General features: G+C 56.5%; 1 long non-coding RNA gene across 1 annotated transcript; it reads right to left on the reverse strand.

Moving 5' to 3' along the window:
• Nucleotides 1–15,008: 15,008 nt before the first annotated feature.
• Nucleotides 15,009–19,463, reverse strand: LOC131578730 (uncharacterized). Its single transcript, XR_009277555.1, has 3 exons — nucleotides 18,617–19,463; nucleotides 15,202–15,365; nucleotides 15,009–15,095 (listed from the first exon to the last, which is right to left on the reverse strand). It is a non-coding gene; the product is annotated as an uncharacterized LOC131578730 (long non-coding RNA).
• Between the last annotated feature and the right edge of the window lie 2,740 nt (nucleotides 19,464–22,203).

The raw sequence follows: 22,203 nt of genomic DNA on the forward strand, positions 1-22,203 counted from the left end.
CCCCTCCCCAATTCCTCCCGGGGGGGGTGGGGGAGACCCCCGGGCTGGGCCGGGACCCCCCCCCCCAGCTCCAGGGGCTCGAGGGTCTCCAGGAGCCCCGACAGGGACAGAGACCCCCCCGAGGCTGGAAATGGGGAGGGGGCATTTGTGGGGGGGTGTGGGGGGGTGAAACGACCCCGAGACCCCCAAATCTGCCCCCCCAGAGGGGATAAAAACCCCCAGGGACCCCCCCAGACCCAAAAGACACCCCCAAAAGACCCCCAGACCCCAAATCTCCCCTAAAAGCCCCCCCAAGCCCCCCCAAAACTCCCCCAGACCCCAAATCCCCCCAAACTCCCCCCAAAGACCCCCAAGACCCCAAAGACCCCTCCCCAAAACCCCCCAGATCCCAAAACCCCTCCCCAAAACCCCCCAGATCCCAAAACCCCCCCAACACCCACTCAAAGCCCCCCAAGACCCCTCCCCAAAATCCCCCAGACCCCCTCAAAGTCCCCCCAGACACCAAAATCCCTCCAAAAAAACCCCCAGACCCCAAAGCCCCCTCAAAAAGACCCCCCAAAAATCCCCCAAACCCCAACCCAAAACCCCCCAAAACTCCCCCAGACCCCAAATACCCCTCAAAGCCCCCCCAGAGCCCAAAGCCCCCTCCCCAAATCCCCCCCAGACCCCTCCCCTACCTCGGGGCTGGAACTGCACCCCCCGTTTCATCCCGGGGGGGGTCGTCAGCAGCTCTGGGGGGGGAGGGGAGCGGGTGAGACCCCCCCCAGAACCCCAAAAATGAGGGGGAGGGGCTCCCCAGGGTGCGGGAGGGGCTCCCCGGAATTTGGGGAGGGGTCTCAGGAATTTGGGGAGGGGTCTCAGGAATTTGGGGAGGGGTCTCAGGAATTTGGGGAGAGGTCTGTGGAATTTGGGGAGGGGTCTGTGGAATTTGGGGAGGGGTCTCAGGAATTTGGGGAGGGGTCTCAGGAATTTAGGGGGGTCTCAGGAATTTGGGGAGGGGTCTCTAGAATTTGGGGAGGGGTCTCTGGAATTTGGGGAGGGATCTGTGGAATTTGGGGGGGTCTCAGAAATTTGGGGAGGGGTCTCAGGAATTTGGGGAGGGGTCTCTGGAATTTGGGGAGGGGTCTCTGGAATGTGGGGAGGGGTCTGTGGAATTTGGGGAGGGGTCTCAGGAATTTGGGGAGGGGTCTGTGGAATTTGGGGAGGGGTCTCAGGAATTTGGGGAGGGGTCTGTGGAATTTGGGGAGGGGTCTCAGGAATTTGGGGAGGGGTCTGTGGAATTTGGGGGGGTCTCTGGAATTTGGGGAGGGGTCTCAGGAATTTGGGGAGGGGTCTCTGGAATTTGGGGAGGGGTCTGTGGAATTTGGGGGGGTCTCAGGAATTTGGGGAGGGGTCTCTGGAATTTGGGGAGGGGTCTGTGGAATTTGGGGAGGGGTCTCAGGAATTTGGGGAGGGGTCTCAGGAATTTGAGGAGGGTCTCAAGAATTTGGGGAGGGGTCTCAGGAATTTGGGGAGGGGTCTTAGGAATTTGGGGAGGGGTCTGTGGAATTTGGGGAGGGTCTCTGGAATTCGGGGAGGGGTCTCCAGGAATTTGGGGAGGGTTTCAGGAATTTGGGGAGGGGTCTCAGGAATTATGGGAGGGGTCTCTGGAAGTTGGGGAGGGGTTTCAGGAATTTGGGGAGGGGTCTCAGGAATTTGGGGAGGGGTCTCTGGAATTTGGGGAGGGGTCTCAGGAATTTGGGGAGGGGTCTCCAGGAATTTGGGGAGGGGTCTCAGGAATTTGGGGAGGGGTCTCTGGAATTTGGGGAGGGTCTCAGGAATTTGGGGAGGGGTCTCAGGAATTTGGGGAAAATCTCAGGAATTTGGGGAGGGGTCTCTGGAAATTGGGGAGGGGTCTGTGGAATTTGGGGAGGGGTCTCAGGAATTTGGGGAGGGGTCTCAGGAATTTGGGGAAGGGTCTCTGGAATTTGGGGAGGGGTCTCTGGAATTTTGGGGGGGTCTCTGGAATTTGGGGAGGGGTCTATGGAAGTTGGGGAGAGGTCTCCAGGAATTTGGGGAGGGGTCTCAAGAATTTGGGGAGGGGTCTCAGGAATTTGGGGAGGGGTCTGTGGAGTTTGGGGAGGGGTCTCAGGAATTTGGGGAGGGGTCTGTGGAATTTGGGGAAGGGTCTCTGGAATTTGGGGAGGGGTCTCAGGAATTTGGGGAGGGGTCTCAGGAATTTGGGGAGGGGTCTGTGGAATTTGGGGAGGGGTCTCAGGAATTTGGGGAGGCGTCTCAGGAATTTGGGGAGGGGTCTGTGGAATTTGGGGAGGGGTCTCTGGAATTTGGGGGGGTCTCTGGAATTTGGGGAGGGGTCCCAGGAATTTGGGGAGGGGTCTCCAGGAATTTGGGGAGGGTCTCAGGAATTTGGGGAGGGGTCTCCAGGAATTTGGGGAGGGTCTCAGGAATTTGGGGAGGGTGTCAGGAATTTGGGGAGGGGTCTCAGGAATTTGGGGAGGGGTCTCCAGGAATTTGGGGGGGTCTCAGGAATTTGGAGGGTGTCAGGAATTTGGGGAGGGGTCTCAGGAATTTGGGGAGGGGTCTCAGGAATTTAGGGAGGGGTCTCTGGAATTTGGGGAGGGGTCTCAGGAATTTGGGGAGGGGTCTCTGGAATTTGGGGAGGGGTCTCAGGAATTTGGGGAGGGGTCTCAGGAATTTGGGGAGGGGTCTGTGGAATTTGGGGAGGGGTCTGTGGAATTTGGGGAGGGGTCTCAGGGATTTGGGGAGGGGTCTCAGGAACTTGGGGAGGGGTCTCTGGAATTTGGGGAGGGGTCTCAGGAATTTGGGGAGGGGTCTCAGGAACTTGGGGAGGGGTCTCTGGAATTTGGGGAGGGGTCTCAGGAATTTGGGGAGGGGTCTCTGGAATTTGGGGAGGGGTCTCAGGAATTTGGGGAGGGGTCTCTGGAATTTGGGGAGGGTCTCAGGAATTTGGGGAGGGGTCTCTGGAATTTGGGGAGGGTCTCAGGAATTTGGGGAGGGGTCTGTGGAATTTGGGGAGGGGTCTCTGGAATTTGGGGAGGGGTCTCTGGAATTTGGGGAGGGTCTCAGGAATTTGGGGAGGGGTCTCTGGAATTTGGGGAGGGGTCTCAGGAATTTGGGGAGGGGTCTCCAAGAATTTGGGGAGGGGTCTGTGGAATTTGGGGGGGCTCTCAGGAATTTGGGGAGGGGTCTCTGGAATTTGGGGAGGTCTCTGGAATTTGGGGAGGGGTCTCTAGAATTTGGGGAGGGGTCTGTGGAATTTGGGGGGTCTCTGGAATTTGGGGAGGGGTCTCAGGAATTTGGGGAGGGGTCTGTGGAAGTTGGGGAGAGGTCTGTGGAATTTGGGGGGTCTCTAGATTTTGGGGAGGGGTCTCAGGAATTTGGGGAGGGGTCTCAGGAATTTGGGGAGGGGTCTGTGGAAGTTGGGGAGGGGTCTCTGGAATTTGGGGGGGTCTCTGGAATTTGGGGAGGGGTCCCAGGAATTTGGGGAGGGGTCTCCAGGAATTTGGGGAGGGTCTCAGGAATTTGGGGAGGGGTCTCCAGGAATTTGGGGAGGGTCTCAGGAATTTGGGGAGGGTGTCAGGAATTTGGGGAGGGGTCTCAGGAATTTGGGGAGGGGTCTCAGGAATTTAGGGAGGGGTCTCTGGAATTTGGGGAGGGGTCTCAGGAATTTGGGGAGGGGTCTCTGGAATTTGGGGAGGGGTCTCAGGAATTTGGGGAGGGGTCTCAGGAATTTGGGGAGGGGTCTGTGGAATTTGGGGAGGGGTCTGTGGAATTTGGGGGGTCTCTGGAATTTGGGGAGGGGTCTCAGGAATTTGGGGAGGGGTCTCAGGGATTTGGGGAGGGGTCTCAGGAACTTGGGGAGGGGTCTCTGGAATTTGGGGAGGGGTCTCTGGAATTTGGGGAGGGGTCTCAGGAACTTGGGGAGGGGTCTCTGGAATTTGGGGAGGGGTCTCAGGAATTTGGGGAGGGGTCTCTGGAATTTGGGGAGGGGTCTCAGGAATTTGGGGAGGGGTCTCTGGAATTTGGGGAGGGTCTCAGGAATTTGGGGAGGGGTCTCTGGAATTTGGGGAGGGTCTCAGGAATTTGGGGAGGGGTCTGTGGAATTTGGGGAGGGGTCTCTGGAATTTGGGGAGGGGTCTCTGGAATTTGGGGAGGGTCTCAGGAATTTGGGGAGGGGTCTCTGGAATTTGGGGAGGGGTCTCAGGAATTTGGGGAGGGGTCTCCAAGAATTTGGGGAGGGGTCTGTGGAATTTGGGGGGGCTCTCAGGAATTTGGGGAGGGGTCTCTGGAATTTGGGGAGGTCTCTAGAATTTGGGGAGGGGTCTCTAGAATTTGGGGAGGGGTCTGTGGAATTTGGGGGGTCTCTGGAATTTGGGGAGGGGTCTCAGGAATTTGGGGAGGGGTCTGTGGAAGTTGGGGAGGGGTCTGTGGAATTTGGGGGGTCTCTAGATTTTGGGGAGGGGTCTCAGGAATTTGGGGAGGGGTCTCAGGAATTTGGGGAGGGGTCTGTGGAAGTTGGGGAGGGGTCTCTGGAATTTGGGGAGGGGTCTGTGGAAGTTGGGTAGGGGTCTCTGGAATTTGGGGGGGTCTCAGGAATTTGGGGGGGGTCTCAGGAATTTGGGGAGGGGTCTCAGAAATTTGGGGAGGGGTCTCTGGAATTTGGGGAAGGGTCTCTGGAATTTGGGGAGGGGTCTCTGGAATTTGGGGAGGGTCTCAGGAATTTGGGGAGGGGTCTGTGGAGTTTGGGGGGGTCTCAGGAATTTGGGGAGGGGTCTCAGGAATTTGGGGAGGGGTCTCAGGAATTTGGGGAGGGGTCTCTGGAATTTGGGGAGGGGTCTCTGGAATTTGGGGAGGGGTCTGTGGAATTTGGGGAGGGGTCTCCAGGAATTTGGGGAGGGTCTCAAGAATTTGGGGAGGGGTCTCCAGGAATTTGGGGAGGGTCTCAGGAATTTAGGGAGGGGTCTCTGGAATTTGGGGAGGGGTCTGTGGAATTTGAGGAAGGGTCTCTGGAATTTGGGGAGGGGTCTCAGGAATTTGGGGAGGGGTCTGTGGAATTTGGGGAGGGCTCTCAGGAATTTGGGGAGGGGTCTGTGGAAGTTGGGGAGGGTCTCAGGAATTTGGGGAGGGATCCCAGGAATTTGGGGAGGGGTCTCTGGAGTTTGGGAAGGGGTCTCTGGAATTTGGGGAGGGGTCTGTGGAATTTGGGGAGGGGTCTGTGGAATTTGGGGGGTCTCAGGAATTTGGGGAGGGGTCTGTGGAATTTGGGGAGGGGACTCTGGAATTTGGGGGGGTCTCAGGAATTTGGGGAGGGGTCTCTGGAATTTGGGGAGGGGTCTCTGGAATTTGGGGAGGGGTCTCTGGAATTTGGGGAAGGGTCTCTGGAATTTGGGGAAGGGTCTCAGGAATTTGGGGAGGGGTCTCAGGAATTTGGGGAGGGGTCTGTGGAATTTGGGGAGGGGTCTGTGGAATTTGGGGGGTCTCTAGATTTTGGGGAGGGGTCTCAGGAATTTGGGGAGGGGTCTGTGGAAGTTGGGGAGGGGTCTGTGGAATTTGGGGGGTATCTAGATTTTGGGGAGGGGTCTCAGGAATTTGGGGAGGGGTCTGTGGAAGTTGGGGAGGGGTCTGTGGAATTTGGGGGGTATCTAGATTTTGGGGAGGGGTCTCAGGAATTTGGGGAGGGGTCTCAGGAATTTGGGGAGGGGTCTGTGGAAGTTGGGGAGGGGTCTCTGGAATTTGGGGAGGGGTCTGTGGAAGTTGGGGAGGGGTCTCTGGAATTTGGGGAGGGGTCTCAGGAATTTGGGGAGGGGTCTCTGGAATTTGGGGAGGGTCTCAGGAATTTGGGGGGGGTCTCAGGAATTTGGGGAGGGGTCTCAGAAATTTGGGGAGGGGTCTCTGGAATTTGGGGAAGGGTCTCTGGAATTTGGGGAGGGGTCTCTGGAATTTGGGGAGGGTCTCAGGAATTTGGGGAGGGGTCTGTGGAGTTTGGGGGGGGTCTCAGGAATTTGGGGAGGGGTCTCAGGAATTTGGGGAGGGGTCTCAGGAATTTGGGGAGGGGTCTCTGGAATTTGGGGAGGGGTCTCTGGAATTTGGGGAGGGGTCTGTGGAATTTGGGGAGGGGTCTCCAGGAATTTGGGGAGGGTCTCAAGAATTTGGGGAGGGGTCTCCAGGAATTTGGGGAGGGTCTCAGGAATTTAGGGAGGGGTCTCTGGAATTTGGGGAGGGGTCTGTGGAATTTGGGGAAGGGTCTGTGGAATTTGGGGAGGGCTCTCAGGAATTTGGGGAGGGGTCTGTGGAAGTTGGGGAGGGATCTCAGGAATTTGGGGAGGGGTCTCCAAGAATTTGGGGAGGGGTCTGTGGAATTTGGGGAGGGGTCTCTGGAATTTGGGGAGGGGTCTGTGGAATTTGGGGAAGGGTCTCTGGAATTTGGGGAGGGGTCTCCGGAATTTGGGGAGGATCTCAAGAAATTGGGGGGGTCTCAGGAATTTGGGGAGGGGTCTCCAGGAATTTGGGAAGGGGTCTGTGGAATTTGGGGAGGGGTCTCAGGAATTTGGGGAGGGGTCCCAGGAATTTGGGAGGGTCTCAGGAATTTGGGGAGGGGTCCCAGGAATTTGGGAGGGTCTCAGGAATTTGGGGAGGGGTCTCAGGAATTTGGGGAGGGGTCTCAGGAATTTGGGGAGAGGTCTCTGGAATTTGGGGAGGGGTCTGTGGAATTTGGGGAGGGGTCTGTGGAATTTGGGGGGTCTCTGGAATTTGGGGAGGGGTCTCAGGAATTTGGGGAGGGGTCTCAGGAATTTGGGGAGGGGTCTGTGGAATTTGGGGAGGGTCTCAGGAATTTGGGGAGGGGTCTCTGGAAAATGGGGAGGGGTCCCTGGAATTTGGAGAGGGGTCTCAGGAATTTGGGGAGGGGTCTCTGGAATTTGGGGTGGGGTCCCAGGAATTTGGGGAGGGGTCTCTGGAATTTGGGGAGGGGTCTGTGGAAGTTGGGGAGGGGTCTCAGGAATTTGGGGAGGGGTCTCTGGAATTTGGGGAGGGGTCTCAGGAATTTGGGGTGGGGTCTCCGGAATTTGGGGAAGTCTCAGGAATTTGGGGAGGGGTCTCAGGAATTTGGGGAGGGGTCTCTGGAATTTGGGGAGGGGTCTCCAAGAATTTGGGGAAAGGTCTGTGGAATTTGGGGAGGGTCTCAGGAATTTGGGGAGGGATCTCAGGAATTTGGGGAGGGGTCTGTGGAATTTGGGGAGAGATCTCAGGAATTTGGGGAGGGGTCTGTGGAAGTTGGGGAGGGATCTCAGGAATTTGGGGAGGGATCCCAGGAATTTGGGGAGGGGTCTCAGGAATTTGGGGAGGGGTCTCAGGGATTTGGGGAGGGGTCTCAGGAATTTGGGGAGGGGTCTCTGGAATTTGGGGAGGGGTCTGTGGAATTTGGGGAAGGGTCTCTGGAATTTGGGGAGGGGTCTCTGGAATTTGGGGAGGGGTCTCTGGAATTTGCGGGGGTCTCTGGAATTTGGGGAGGGGTCTCCAGGAATTTGGGGAGGGTCTCAGGAATTTGGGGAGGGGTCCCAGGAATTTGGGGGGTCTCAGGAATTTGGGGAGGGGTCTCAGGAATTTAGGGAGGGGTCTCTGGAATTTGGGGACGGGTCTCAGGAATTTGGGGAGGGGTCTCCAAGAATTTGGGGAGGGGTCTCTGCAATTTGGGGAGGATCTCAGGAATTTGGGGAGGGGTCTGTGGAATTTGGGGAGGGGTCTCAGGAATTTGGGGAGGGTCTCTGGAATTTGGGGAGGGGTCTCAGGAATTTGGGGAGGGGTCCCAGGAATTTGGGGAGGGGTCTCTGGAATTTGGGGAGGGGTCTCTGGATATTGGGGAGGGGTCTCTGGAATTTGGGGAGGGGTCTCAGGAATTTGGGGAGGGGTCCCAGGAATTTGGGGAGGGGTCTCTGGAATTTGGGGAGGGGTCTCTGGAATTTGGGGAGGGGTCTGAGGAATTTAGGGAGGGGTCTCTGGAATTTGGGGAGGGGTCTCAGGAATTTGGGGAAGGGTCTCTGGAATTTAGGGGGTCTCTGGAATTTGGGGAGGGGTCTCAGGAATTTGGGGAGGGGTCTCTGGAATTTGGGGAGGGGTGTTTGCAATTTGGGGAAGGGTCTCAGGAATTTGGGGGGGTCTCTGGAATTTGGGGGGGGTCTCTGGAATTTGGGGAGGGGTCTCAGGAATTTGGGGAGGGGTCTCAGGAATTTGGGGGGTCTGTGGAATTTGGGGAGGGGTCTCAGGAATTTGGGGAAAGTCTCAGGAATTTGGGGAGGGGTCTCAGGAATTTGGGGAGGGGTCTCTGGAATTTGGGGGGTCTGTGGAATTTGGGGAGGGGTCTCACGAATTAGGGGAGGGGTCTCAGGAATTTGGGGAGGGTCTCTGGAATTTGGGGAGGGGTCTCAGGAATTTGGGGAGGGGTCTGTGGAATTTGGGGAGGGGTCTCAGGAATTTGGGGAGGGTCTCTGGAATTTGGGGAGGGGTCTCTGGAATTTGGGGGGGGTCTCAGGAATTTGGGGAGGGGTCTCTGGAATTTGGGGAGGGGTCTCCAGGAATTTTGGGAGGGGTCTCTGGAATTTGGGGAGGGGTCTCAGGAATTTGGGGAGGGGTCTCAGGAATTTGGGGAGGGTCTCAAGAATTTGGGGAAGGGTGTCTGGAATTTGGGGAGGGGTCTGTGGAATTTGGGGAGGGGTCTCTGGAATTTGGGGAGGGGTCTCAGGAATTTGGGGAAAGTCTCAGGAATTTGCGGAGGGGTCTCAAAAATTTGGGGGGGTCTCTGGAATTTGGGGAGGGGTCTGTGGAATTTGGGGAGGGGTCTCTGGAATTTTGAGAGGGTCTCTGGAATTTGGGGAGGGGTCTCCAGGAATTTGGGGAGGGTTTCAAGAATTTGGGGAGGGGTCTCTGGAATTTGGGGAGGGGTCTCTGGAATTTGGGGAGGGGTCTCCCGAATTTGGGGGGGGGTCTCAGGAATTTGGGGGGGTCTCAGGAATTTGGGGAGGGGTCTCTGGAATTTGGGGAGGGGTCTCTGGAATTAGGGGAGGGGTCTCAGGAATTTGGGGGGGTCTCGGGAATTTGGGGAGGGGTCTCAGGAATTTGGGGAGGGGTCTCAGGAATTTGGGGGGGTCTCAGGAATTTGGGGAGGGGTCTCAGGAATTTGGGGAGGGGTCTGTGGAATTTGGGGAGGGTCTCAGGAATTTGGGGAGGGGTCTGTGGAATTTGGGGAGGGTCTCAGGAATTTGGGGAGGGGTCTGTGGAATTTGGGGGGGTCTCAGGAATTTGGGGAGGGGTCTCTGGAATTTGGGGAGGGTCTCAGGAATTTGGGGAGGGGTCTCTGGAATTTGGGGAGGGGTCTGTGGAAGTTGGGGAGGGTCTCAAGAATTTGGGGAGGGGTCTCTGGAATTTGGGGAGGGGTCTGTGGAAGTTGGGGAGGGTCTCAAGAATTTGGGGAGGGGTCTCTGCAATTTGGGGAGGGGTCTTTGCAATTTGGGGAGGGGTCTGTGGAATTTGAGGAGAGGTCTGTGGAATTTGGGGAGGGGTCTCAGGAATTTGGGGGGGGTCTCTGGAATTTGGGGAGGGTCTCAGGAATTTGGGGAGGGGTCTCTGGAATTTGGGGGATCTCAGGAATTTGGGGAGGGGTCTCAGGAATTTGGGGAGGGGTCTCTGGAATTTGGGGAGGGGTCTCAAGAATTTGGGGAGGGGTCTCAGGAATTTGGGGAGGGGTCTCAGGAATTTGGGGAGGGGTCTCTGCAATTTGGGGGGATCTCAGGAATTTGGGGAGGGGTCTCAGGAATTTGGGGAGGGGTCTGTGGAATTTGGGGAGGGGTCTCTGGAATTTGGGGAGGGGTCTGTACCTGTCTCAAAATCCACGTCCTCCTCCTCTTCCTCCCCTTCTCCGGGCTGGGGGGTCCGGAGCTGCTCCAGGGTGGGCTCGTCCTCACCCCCTGGGGGGATTTGGGGGGTCTCAGGGGGATTTGGGGGGGTTTTGGGGGTCCTGGGGGGTTTTGGGGGGGTCCTGGGGGGTTTTGGGGGGTCCTGGGGAGGTTTTGGGGGGTCTCAGGGGTCCCATACCTGGCCAGAAGGGGACACTGCAGCCCCCTCCCCTCAGCCCCTCGCCGGGGGGGCCGGGGGGGCGCAGCAGGGAGGGGGAGGAGGAGGCCGAGAGCCCCACGGAGGGGAGAGCTGAGACCCCCCCAAAACCCCCAGAGACCCCCTGAGACCCCCTGAGACCCCCCAGACGCCCCCAGACCCCCCCAGACGCCCCCAGCCCCCCCCGTGTCACCGGTGGCCGGGGGAGGGTCCCACGGGGCGCTCCAGCTCCAGCAGGGCCACGGCGAAGTCGTAGAACTCGGGGACCCCCCGGTGACGCCGAGAGCCGGGGCTGAACTCGGGGTGCAGGAACAGCCCCGAGACCCCCCGGTGGTCACGGGGACCTGGGGAGGGGACAGGGGGTGACACCGGGGACAGGGGGTGACACTGGGGACAGGGGGTGACACCAAGGTCAGGAGAGGTGACACCGAGGTCAGGGGGTGACACCAGGGTCAGGGGGTGACACCAGGGTCAGGGAGTGACACTGGGGATGGGGTGACCCTGGGTGCTCCCCCGGGTGTCCCCCAGGTGTCCCCAGCTGCTCCCCAGGTGTCCCTCAATGTCCCCAAATGCCCCCCAGCTGTCCCCAGCTCCCCCCAGCTGCCCCCCAGGTGTCCCCAGGGATCCCCCAGGTGTCCCCAGGTGTCCCTCAGTGTTCCCAGCTGCCTCCCAGGTGTGTCCCCATGTCCCCAGCTGTCCCCAGGTGTCCCCAGCTGCCCCCCAGGTGTCCCCCCAGGTGTCCCCAGGTGTCCCTCAGTGTCCCCAGCTGTCCCCAGGTGTGTCCCCATGTCCCCAGCTGTCCCCAGGTGTCCCCCCAGGTGTCCCCAGGTGTGTCCCCAGGTGTGTCCCCAGGTGTGTCCCCAGGTGTCCCCAGGTGTCCCCAGTGCCCCCAGGTGTGTCCCCAGCTGTCCCCAGTGTCCCCAGCTGTCCCCAGGTGTGTCCCCATGTCCCCAGCTGTCCCCAGGTGTCCCCAGGTGTCCCCCCAGGTGTCCCCAGGTGTGTCCCCAGGTGTCCCCAGGTGTGTCCCCAGCTGTCCCCAGGTGTGTCCCCAGGTGTGTCCCCAGGTGTGTCCCCAGCTGTCCCCAGTGTCCCCAGGTGTCCCCCGCTGTCCCCAGCTGTCCCCAGGTGTGTCCCCAGCTCACCTGCAGCCAGCCCCCCCCCCGGGGGACACAAGGTGCCATCGTCCCCAATGACGCAGGGCAGGGGCAGCCGATGGGCCCGGGCCAGAGCCAGGTCCTGGGGGCTGTGCCCGGGGGTCACCTTCACCGCACCTGGGGACAGGGACACACCTGAGACATCCCTGTGTCACCTGGACTGTGTCACCTGTGTCACCTGAGACATCTCTGTGTCACCTGGACTGTGTCACCTGTGTCACCTGTGTCACCTGAGACACACCTGAGACACACCTGAGACACCTGGACTGTGTCACCTGTGTCACCTGCTGTCACTCCTTGCTCCCTTTTCTGTCCCAGACTGGTCCCAGTGCCCATCCCAGTCCCTCCCAGTCCCTGTTTAACCCCTCCCAGTCCATCCCAGTTCCTCCCAGTGCCCCTTTAACCCCTCCCAGTCCATCCCAGTCCATCCCAGTCCCTCCCAGTTCCATCCCAGTTCATCCCAGTCCATCCCAGTCCCCCCCAGTCCCCGTTTAGTCCCTCCCAGTCCCTCCCAGTTTCCCCAGTACCGGTTCCGCGCTGGGGCTCCGCGCTGGGGTCGCTCACCACGGGCAGCAGGGCCCCGCTGAACGGGTGCCTCACCTGCCGGCCCTGCAGGTGCTGATGGGGCGTGGTCAGCCCTGGCCCCGCCCCCTTTCCAGCTCTGGACCAATCCCAGCCAGGCCAGGCCCCCCCCAGCCCTTGGCCACACCCCCAGAGCCATTTCAGGCAGCGAAGCTCCGCCCCTTTAACACAAGCCCCGCCCCTTTACCCTTATATGGTCAAAGGGGAGGGGCCAAACCTGGACAGCCAATGGCTGCCCTGCAGGGAAAGCCACGCCCACACCAATTAAAGGGTCCCAAAGCCCCGCCCCCAGGTCAGGCCCCGCCCATTCAGGCCCCACCCCAGGTGAGGCCCCACCCAAATTCAAGCCCTGCCCCCTTTGAGGCCCCGCCCCCAGGCGAGGTCCCAGCCATTCAAGCCCTGCCCCCAGGGGAGACCCCACCCCTTTGAGGCCCCGCCCCCTTTGAGGCCCCGCCCCCTTTGAGGCCCCGCCCCCTTTGAGGCCCCGCCCCCTTTGATGCCCCACCCCCTTTGAGGCCTTGATCCATTTGAGGCCCTGCCCCCTGAGGCCCCACCCATCGAGGCCCCACCCATCGAGGCCCCACCCATCGAGGCACCGCCCCTTTCCGGCCCCGCCCCTCAGCAGGTAGCGCGGGTCCTGGGGGTGCACGGCCACGGCCACGTCACCAAAAATGGTCTCGGGACGAGTGGTGGCCGCCGGCAACTCCAGCCCTGGGGACATCAGGGGACAGCTCGGGGACACCGGGGGACACTTGGGGACAGCTCGGGGACACTCGGGGACAGCTTGGGGACACCAGGGGACATCAGGGGACACTCGGGGACAGCTTGGGGACACTCGGGGACACCAGGGGACAGCTCAGGGACATCAGGGGACAGCTTGGGGACACCGGGGGACAGCTCAGGGACACTCGGGGACAGCTTGGGGACACTTGGGGACACCAGGGGACACCAGGGGACACCAGGGGACACTTGAGGGACATCAGGGACACTTGGGGACACACCACAAAACCCAGGATCCCATCCCCAGAGCCACCCCAATGTCCCCAGAGCCACCCCCAATGTCCCCAGTGCCACCCCAGGTGTCCCCAGTGCCACCCCCGATGTCCCCAGAGCCATCCCAATGTCCCCAGTGCCACCCCCAATGTCCCCAGTGCCACCCCAAGTTCCATCTAGGAACACCCGCTAGACTCCAACTACACCCTACATCACAAATTTCAAATTACAGGGGCCTGGGACTCGGCCTTTCACACCTACACCCAGGCTGGGCAGCAGGACAGAGCAGCTCCGGGACAACTACACCCAGACACCCGTGACACACAAGACAACAGACGAGGGGACACAACGGGGAGACAAAACTCTGGGCCACAAGAATGGCCACAAGGACCGAGAGAACGCGGAACGAGATGAGCCGGGTGAGAATGAAGGCGAGCTGATGAAGCTCGCAGAACCCGGGAGGAAGAAGATGCTGACGGAATGACGAACTCCAGCAACTGCCAAGACGGATGCCCGAGAATCTGAGGGCCACAGCCCCCTACCTATCTTTGTGTTTCTTCAAGACCTAAGCCGCAGCAATGGATCCTCGCGGCGCACAGCTGTCGACACAGCTCGGAACAAGACCTCTAAAAGACATCCGATCGGATGCTTTTAAAAGAGAGACGCGATTCCAAGGCCTCTGAGAGCTCCCGAGGCAAAGCTTCGATGGTGTCGGGCTGAGGAGCCCAGAGAACAGAGATGGTACGAGTGACACTGGGGTTTCTGGTAAGCCCCCAGAAGAAATAAGGCGAGGCACATACAACAGGAGAGGCACAAAAGACACAGAAGGCACAATGGACAAGTGATACAACACGCCCTGGGGCTGCTCCGTCCTGCGCACCTCAGCACTGTGAACAAATGTGAGGCTCTCCCTTCACGTGGCCTAAGGGGCCACAGCCTGGACCTCCCCATCCCCAAAGCTGACTCCATAATCCCAGGTCCAGAGTCCCGACCCGGCACCCCGCTTTCAGCCCCTCTGCAATTCGCAGCCTTCGACTCAGCTCTTGGATGCCCGGCGGGGAGGATCCACACGAGGACGCCCTGGAAGGCCGTTGCGCTATCCGGGAAGTTCCTGCCATCGCCAGGATGTCGTCTCCTGGTCAGCTACAATCTAGAAGACCAAATATCAATGCAGGATCTTAGCAGCACATCTGTGAAAACCCAGCACTTACCTTCTCTAGAGAATGCCCAGGTTCATGGGCTGCACACTTCACCTCACAGGGAGGCAGAGGCTTGCTTCACAGCACTATTGGCTGACACAGCCAAATTACCACCACCTCAAGGAGGGGAGGAAGACTCTCCAGTCAGTGAGGGACAGGGAGCCCAGGGTACCCCAAGGATGGAAACCCCAGCTTATATGACAGCAGTAGGCCCTAGCACCCACTATCTCTTCCTGGCTGGCCCTAGCACCAGGGGTACTGCCTGCAGCTCTCGGGGGTTTTGGCACTCTGCTGCTTTAGGGTTCCTGCCTGCAGCTGTCTCAGGGAAACGGGAGCGCTGTTAGGGCTGCTGTTTAGGGTTTGAATAGTCCTGTACTCTACCTTATATCCCAACCTGTACCCCTTTTATTTTCACTGTTTGTCTCCAGCCCTCGACCTCTGAAGCCCTCCCTCAACCTCTCTGTGTCACTGCCAAGCTCCCGCGCTGAACCCTACAAACTTAGTTAGAACCCTACGCTTGCAACCGGGGATGCTCCTTATCCATAGGCCCCAAGAGATGTCCATTAGCCCGGACCAGGCAATCCACAGTTGCTCCCTACCCTACCTAAGTTTGGCCCTGAGACAGGGCAGAGGCTGACAGAGCCGAACTCTTTGCGGAGGCCAGGCACGAAGCCCTGCCAACCGCCGCCTCGAGGAGGGGTGGGAGCAATCCCCGGCTGCGGAGGGACCGAGAGCCCAGGGTGGGGCGGGGCGGGAAACCCCCTGTTTCCCCAACCCTACGGATCGTCCCCCCACTATCTCCTGGCTGGCCCTAGCACCAGGGAACTGCCTGCAGCTCTCGAGGGTTCTGGCACTCTGCTGCTTTAGGGTTCCTGCCTGCAGCTGCCTCAGGAAAATGGTGGCACTGTTAGGGCTGCTGTTTAGGGTTCGGGGTGGGGTACACCTGAACTCCACCTTACCTATACCCCTTCTTTTCACTGTTTCCTCAGCCTTTTTTTTTTCCTTGGAATTCTTGTGACAGATTGAGGGCACCGGGGAGGGACTGCCAAGGTGAAATCAAAAGGGAAAAGGAGAAAGATCACCCCTGCAAATCCACACCGGCTCAGCTGTTCAGGTGCTGCTTCCTGGCAAAAAGCTTTGTCCCTCACCATCTCCTTTAAGCGGTGCTCCACATCCAAGTGCATCCAGGTGCTCCCCCAGACCCTATGAGATGCTCTCACCATCACTCCATCAGATGCCACTGGGAGCCCACCAGAAACTCCTCTCCTCCGGCACATCCATGCCAACGTTGATTTGCCACTCGTATTTGACCCTGTAATAACGGCAAAATTGTTGCCCTCCGTCAGGTACGTGTTGTTAGACACAGGTTTTTCCACAGCCATCTTTTCAAGAATGGGGTTCCCTCCCTGCTTGATTGCTAAATTATCCATAAATTCTGGAAAACCTAAATGAGAAAAAGAATCTAAAAGACTGAGGAGTTAATATGGGAACCTTTACATCATTAAAGTAGTATGTTTTGAAATAAAGTGAATTCTTTCAGTCCAACTGCAAAAATCCAATTCCTAAAAATAAAATAACCAAAAAACAAACAGCATCAAATTCCCACCAATATCATCAATAAAATCACAATACCTCCACCAGCCAAGGGAAAAAAATCTTAACCTAGAAAAAAATCCAAACCGCCTCAAAAAGTTTCAACACTGAAACAGAACTCATCCTAACACTTCAACTAACAACACTAAAATAAATTTTCAAAACAAATATTCCCTCTATGCACACCACCAATACCACATAAAACAAATCAAGTACTCTCATCACAGCACCCCCGAATCAAAAACCTAAATTGCCCTAAAATCTTTAAAATAATCACAAATTAACCCCAAAATAAAAACTTTAATCTAACAAAAAAAACAACCCAAAACAGGTAACACCAACAAAACAAACACCATACAACCAACTACCAGCAAAAACAGATGCTATGCTCTTTCACTAACAGTTCTTATCACATCAGCAAAGGTAAATGTAAATAAAAAACAACCCTATTGAACTCCACAAAACAAATCACATCAACTATTAAAAAAAAAATTAAACCAATGCACTGAACTCAAAACCATTCAATTAACCCTAAACATTAGTAAAAAAAACCCCAAAGCTCTACATTTATAGTAATACATAAATACTCACCAATACTCTATAAAAAAATTTAATAGCTAATTGAAAACATAAAAAACCAAACTACTAAAAAATTAAAAAGCATCACCCCCAAAAATACACCTATAAAAATCCACCATATAAATGCCTGTGTCCCCAGAAATGAAACTAAGAAACACAGCCGAAAGAAATCCAAACTTATCATCAACACCTAAACTAAAAAGCACAACGTTAAATAAATAGAACAGATACATTATTACACACCAACTACAGACAAAATAAAATTCTACCATCAACTACTAAAAATCACCTTAAAACCACTCAATAAAAAACTTTCAAAAATTGAAAACTGCATCTAACAAAAGCCACCTAATTAACACCCAAAACTCAGCTAACCAAACAAACCCTACCCAATCTGAACCCCTACATACAATAAACAAAACCCGCTAATCGATATCAAAATCTATTTTAATTGATTCTATCTAAAATATAAACAAACCCATTCATAAAAATCATCTTTATTCAAAAACCAAATTTCACTTAGTATACAACACAAAAAAATCAAACAACACACTGTGTACCACTAAAAAAGTCTAATATTGAATAAAAACCACATATAAATGCCTCTACTTACTAAACATTACTACCACTATTTATATTTACCTGTATCTGTATAAAAGCATCTCTAAAATTAAAAAACATTAATTTGACCATTAAGCCAAAGATATACACTAAAAAATAAAATGTTCTAAAATTAATTATATCCCCATCATCTGTTTTATGCCCAAACAAATTCTATAATTTCAAAACTAAAAAAGAAAAAAAATTCTTTGAACATACAATCTGTATACAGTACTAATACAGCCTCACCCAAATTCTCTCTCAACTCTATTGTTTAACACAACAAAAAATCCATTTTTTACTTTGTTAAAGTAACTTCTCATTGATTAGTGAATACAAAATGATTGCCAAAACCATAACAAGTTCCTCTAAAACTATTCAACTTTACTCTGATCCAAAAACCCAGGCTACCACTAAAACACCCCACAGCTCAAAAAGATCCACGCCACAGCCCAACTCCAAAAACATCCAAACCGCACGTGCAGAAAAACCCTTCTAAATCTCCTGCTCTTTTCTCCACAACAAAAGAAAAAAATATCTAACGTTATTCATCCTTTTTTTCCTCTTACCTACGCCCTACTTATTAAAATAAACATTTTTTTTCACTTTTCCTCAAAAAAAATTTCCTTTAAAATCAATTAAAAAATTGAGTGAAACCTCCCCTCTATTAAGAAACACATTCATTTTAAAACATTTCCTCCCAATTGGTCTCAGACCTTTCCAAGGTTTGGATCCCGTTCCAGTGCACCAGAACCAAATCAACCTGCTCTGGCTCTGGAAACATCAGCGACACCAAACCCAGAGCACGAAGCACCTCGCCGCTCCTACCCCGCTGTCCCTCGGCCCTGCTCTCTCGCGTCCTACGCTGCAGAGCGCTGGGAGCCAGGTTCAGCCCCGAGAATTGTCACATCCATTTCCTCGGACATTCCAGCTTCCACGGGGATATTGCGGGGACCCCCTGCATTCCATTCCCTAGTACAGCAGCAAGACAAAGTTCTCCCCCAGCCCGCGTCTCCAGAAAATCGTGTACAAGGGTTAACAAGCTCCGAGGTTTGAGAAATACGGTCTGCCCAACAAGCCCAACTCTGCATCCAGAGGAAATGAACATCACAAACAGATTCATGCACACCAGATGCACGGGACACTGCCAGCTTGGACCTGTAATTAACTCGGCAATGGAAAAACCTGAGCTCGAAGCCCTCACGTGAGGGTGCAAAAGGTATTGGACGCAGTTTCTAGAAGGCGCCACATCGTTATTTAAAGGCGCGGCTCGGCTAAAGAGCAATACCGACAAAGCCCCGAGACAAAAAGGCCGGAAGGTCGGGCTTTTCCCCCTCGCCGCCTCCCAGCGGCTTTGCCCAGGGCACTCTGCAGCTGACGAGCCACAGGTGTCCCCCAGCGGCCCTCGCCGGGACTCGCTCCCGGGCTGGCGCCGCTCCAGGTGCGGGGGGACCGGGGGAGCCACGCGAGCCCCGGCAGCGGCGGCTCTCGGCACCCGGGGGCGGCCCCGCGCTCCCGGCCCCCGGACAGAGCGCGGCTCCCGGCAGGAAAGCGGCTCCTCCGGCGGGCGGGGGCGGCCCCGGCCCCGGGAGAGCCCGGCCCGAAGGGACCCCCGCGGTGCCCAAGCCCCGCGCCCGGAGCGGGCGGGATGGACACAGCTCCGCGCCGCGGCTCCCGCCTGCCGGCCCGGCAGAGCTCGCCTCGCCTCCGCACGGCTCTGTCACTCCCCGGCAAGAGGAAATCAAAAAGGAAAAGGAGAAAAGTCCCCCCTGCGAACCCACGCTGGCTCACCTGCTCAGATGCTGCTTCCAGACACAAAGGTTTGTCCCTCGGCACCTCCTTGAAGCAATGCTCCGTGTCCAGTTGCCGCAGCGACGGAAAGCCCGGAGCACCGCGACTTCTCTAGAGGCAGCCCTGAAAAGGACTGGGCCGAAGCGCGTGTGAGCAGCTTCAGACGGTCTCGAGTGATTTCAGCTCAGCGGTGGCGGGCAGACGACACGGGAAGCACGGACGAGAAAGCTGGTCCAGCGTTTCGCTAAGTACAAACCTTTATTCAGGCAGAGCTTTGCTGAAGGGTGCCAGCAACAGCTAAACTACCGAAAAGGGGAAAACCCGGGATATTTATAGGAGAGGAGAGGGGCGGGGGGAAGCCCGAGATACCTGTATCGGGGTGGGACAGCAGGGGGGAACACCAATGGGGCACTGCAGTTTAACATATCTAACGCAAAGATCCCTGGCAGCGATACATTGTGTCTCTCTTACAGAGAAGTATCTTGTCTCTAGGGGAGAGCCGGGATCTCGGGCTCGCCAGGCTCCTCCGCACCCACAGCCAAGTGCATCCAGCTGCTCTCCCAGACCCTACAAGATGCTCCCGGTATCGTTCCATGAGACACCCCCGGGGAGCCCACCATAAACCCCTCTTCTCCAGCTGCTCCGTGCCCAAGCGAACTGAGGGAAACCCTCCCCCTAAAACAGCCCCGGGCAGGACCCACCCGCTCCTCATCAACCTCACACCTGGGGCTGCCTCAAAACAAATCCAGCACCTTCTGGAATGAGCTCAGCACCTTCGGAAAGGCACTCAGCACCCTCGGGACGGATCCAGCACCTTCTGGAAAAGCCTCAGAACCCTCAAAACGAATCCAGCACCTTCTAAATGGCGCTCAGCACCCTCGGAACGGATCCAGCACCTTCGGGAAGGCGCTCAGCACCCTCGGGATGGATCCAGCACCTTCTGGAAGGGGCTCAGCACCCTCGGGATGGATCCAGCATCTTCTGGAAGAGCCTCAGGACCCACCGGGCGATCACGAACCTCAGCACTGCTCAGCACCTGGTGGGCGGGACCGCATGAGGAGCGGGGCCACGGGGCACAGCCCGAGAGCGCCCGGGAACTGCCGGGGGTCCCGGGCGGTGCCGCCTGTCCCCCATCGGGCGGATCGAGGCGGTCTCGGGTCCGGGATGGGTCTCGGGTCCGGGATGGGTCTCGGGTCCGGGATCGGTCTCGGGATCGGTTCCGGGCCCGGGATGGCGGCGGCGGTTCCCGTTGCGGACTCGGCGCCCCCGCCCGGCCCCGGGACCGCGGCACGAAGGGGGCGAGGCCAGGGAGAGGGGGGCCCGGCACAGGTGTGAGGGGCGGGGGCACGGAGCGCGTGCGCAGCTCGGGACAGCAGAGCGCGTGCGCGGCGCGGGGCCGCCTCAGGTGTGCGGGACGGGGCCGGCACAGGTGTGAGGGGCTCCAGAGCGGCTGCGCGGGGCGGGACCGAGGGCATTTAAACCCCGGAAGGGCGGCGGCCGCCATTTGCTCCAGTACCGGGTGGAGGCGGCTGCGGCCGCTCCGGTGCGGCGCTTCTCTCTCTTCTCCGCTTTTATCTCTCTTTTCTGCTTTTATCTCTCCTTTCTCTGCTTTTCTCTCCTGTTTCTCTCTCCCGTCTCCTTCTCTCCCCTCTCTGCTCTTGTCCCCCGTCTCCCCCTCACACCGCCCGCTCCCTCTCTCCCCTCACCTCCCCGCCCGCCCCCTCCTCCCCAACCTGACCCCCGCCTCTGTTCCTCCTCTGTCTCTTCCTCCCGCTCCCTCCTCACCCGGCCCAACCTGGCTCTGCCCTCCGTTCTCCTTCTGTCACCGCTCCCTTCCCCTGCTCCTTCTTTCTCCCCTCCGCCGTCCCTGCCCCGGCCGCCCCGGCTTCTCCCTGTGTGCCGTACGCCCCTGTTTGTCCGTGTCCCCCTTCTCCTCTCCTTGGCGGCGCTGTCGCCCCTCTGTCTCTGCCGCCCCTTCCTTCTCTGTCCCTTGTCCCTTTCTGTCTTCCCCCGCAGCCGCGGGGCTCGGGGCGCCGGATAATAAAGCCCAGAGGGCCGGAGCCGGCGCCCCCGGCGGGAATCCCCTCACGGGGCCGGAGCCCGCGGTGCGGGTCCCCCCACGCACAACACCGCCCCACACTGCCGGGTGTCCCCACATCACACTGGGGGCTGAGGGGGGCCGGGGCTGGGAGGGGGGCTTAGGGTGGGCCCCCTCCTCCGGAGGGGTCCTGGGGTGGGTTAGCGAGGGTTGGGGGGCCGGGGGGGGGATTTGGGATGGGGGGGTTTGGGAAGGGCCCCCTCGTTAGGAGGGGGTCCCGGGTGGGGGGTGGGTTAGGGAGGGCCCCCTCCGGAAGAGGGAAGAGGGGATCCCGGGGAGGGGCGGGGGGCGGGGCCCCCTCCGGAGGGGGGGCCCGGGGTGGGAGGGGCTGGGGGGTCTGTCCCCCCTAAGCCCCTCCCACTCTGGGCCCGCCCCTCCGGGCGGGGCCCGGCCCGGCCCCTCCCCAGGACCCCTCCTCCGGACAGGGGCCCGCGGGGGGGGGGGGGGCGGGGTGGGTGGAGGGGAATAGGAGGGGGAGTGCGGTCGATTGACACAAAAGTGTGATTACAGTGCAGAGTGACATCACCCCACCTGCTGCTGATTATAAACATATCCATGTGTATAAATATAGAATATCAGTATGATAGAAGTAAATATTAAAAATATTTTAAGGAAGGGACTTTTTCTTTATTATTTCGATAGAGGCATGACATTTAAATGAATAATATAGAAATGAAAATATACACATCTATACTAAAGAAATGTATATAGGGAGATAGATAGATAGATAGATAGATAGCCATAAAATAGAAATTAATACAAGAAATCCATATCTAGACAAGTAGATTAATATTCAGTACGCAAACTATATGGATAGATGCTAATATAATATGTTTTAATATCTGTTATGTATTATATCTATGTGTATAAATATAGAAGATCAATATGATAGAAATAGATATTAAAACTATTTAAATCAGGGGTCTTTTTATTTTTTATTTTGTTACAAGCAGGGCTTTTGAATAAATAATATAGAAAGGAAAGTATACACATCTATCCTCCAAAAATGAATATAGGGTGGTACATATATATATATTAATATATATAGCCATAAAAAAGAAATAAATACAAGTAATTTAATCTAGACAAGTAGATTAATATTCAGTATGAAAACTATATGGATAGATGTTTATATAATAAATTTTAATATCTATTATCTATTATGCTAATAGAATATATTTTAATATCTGTTATGTATTATATCTATTTGTATAAATAAAGAAGTTCAATATGACAGAAATAGATATTAAAAATATTTAAATGAAGGGCCTTTTTGCTTTTTATTTGGTTAGAGGCAGGGCTTGCTAAGTTCCGATGGGGGTTTTTTTGGGGCGTTCCTTGGAGAAGGGTTTTTGGAAGGGGGTTGCACACGTTCTTTCTTGCCGGGCTTCTTTGCACGTGGGGGGGCGACCCCCGCCCAGCCCCGGGCTGAGCTCTGCGGCAGTGCTGCCACCTTGTGGCCACAGAGCGGTACTGCAGCTGTGCCCCG

The sequence above is a fragment of the Poecile atricapillus genome, chromosome 4 (assembly GCF_030490865.1).
Source record: "Poecile atricapillus isolate bPoeAtr1 chromosome 4, bPoeAtr1.hap1, whole genome shotgun sequence".
NCBI classification, from domain to species: Eukaryota; Metazoa; Chordata; class Aves; order Passeriformes; family Paridae; genus Poecile; species Poecile atricapillus.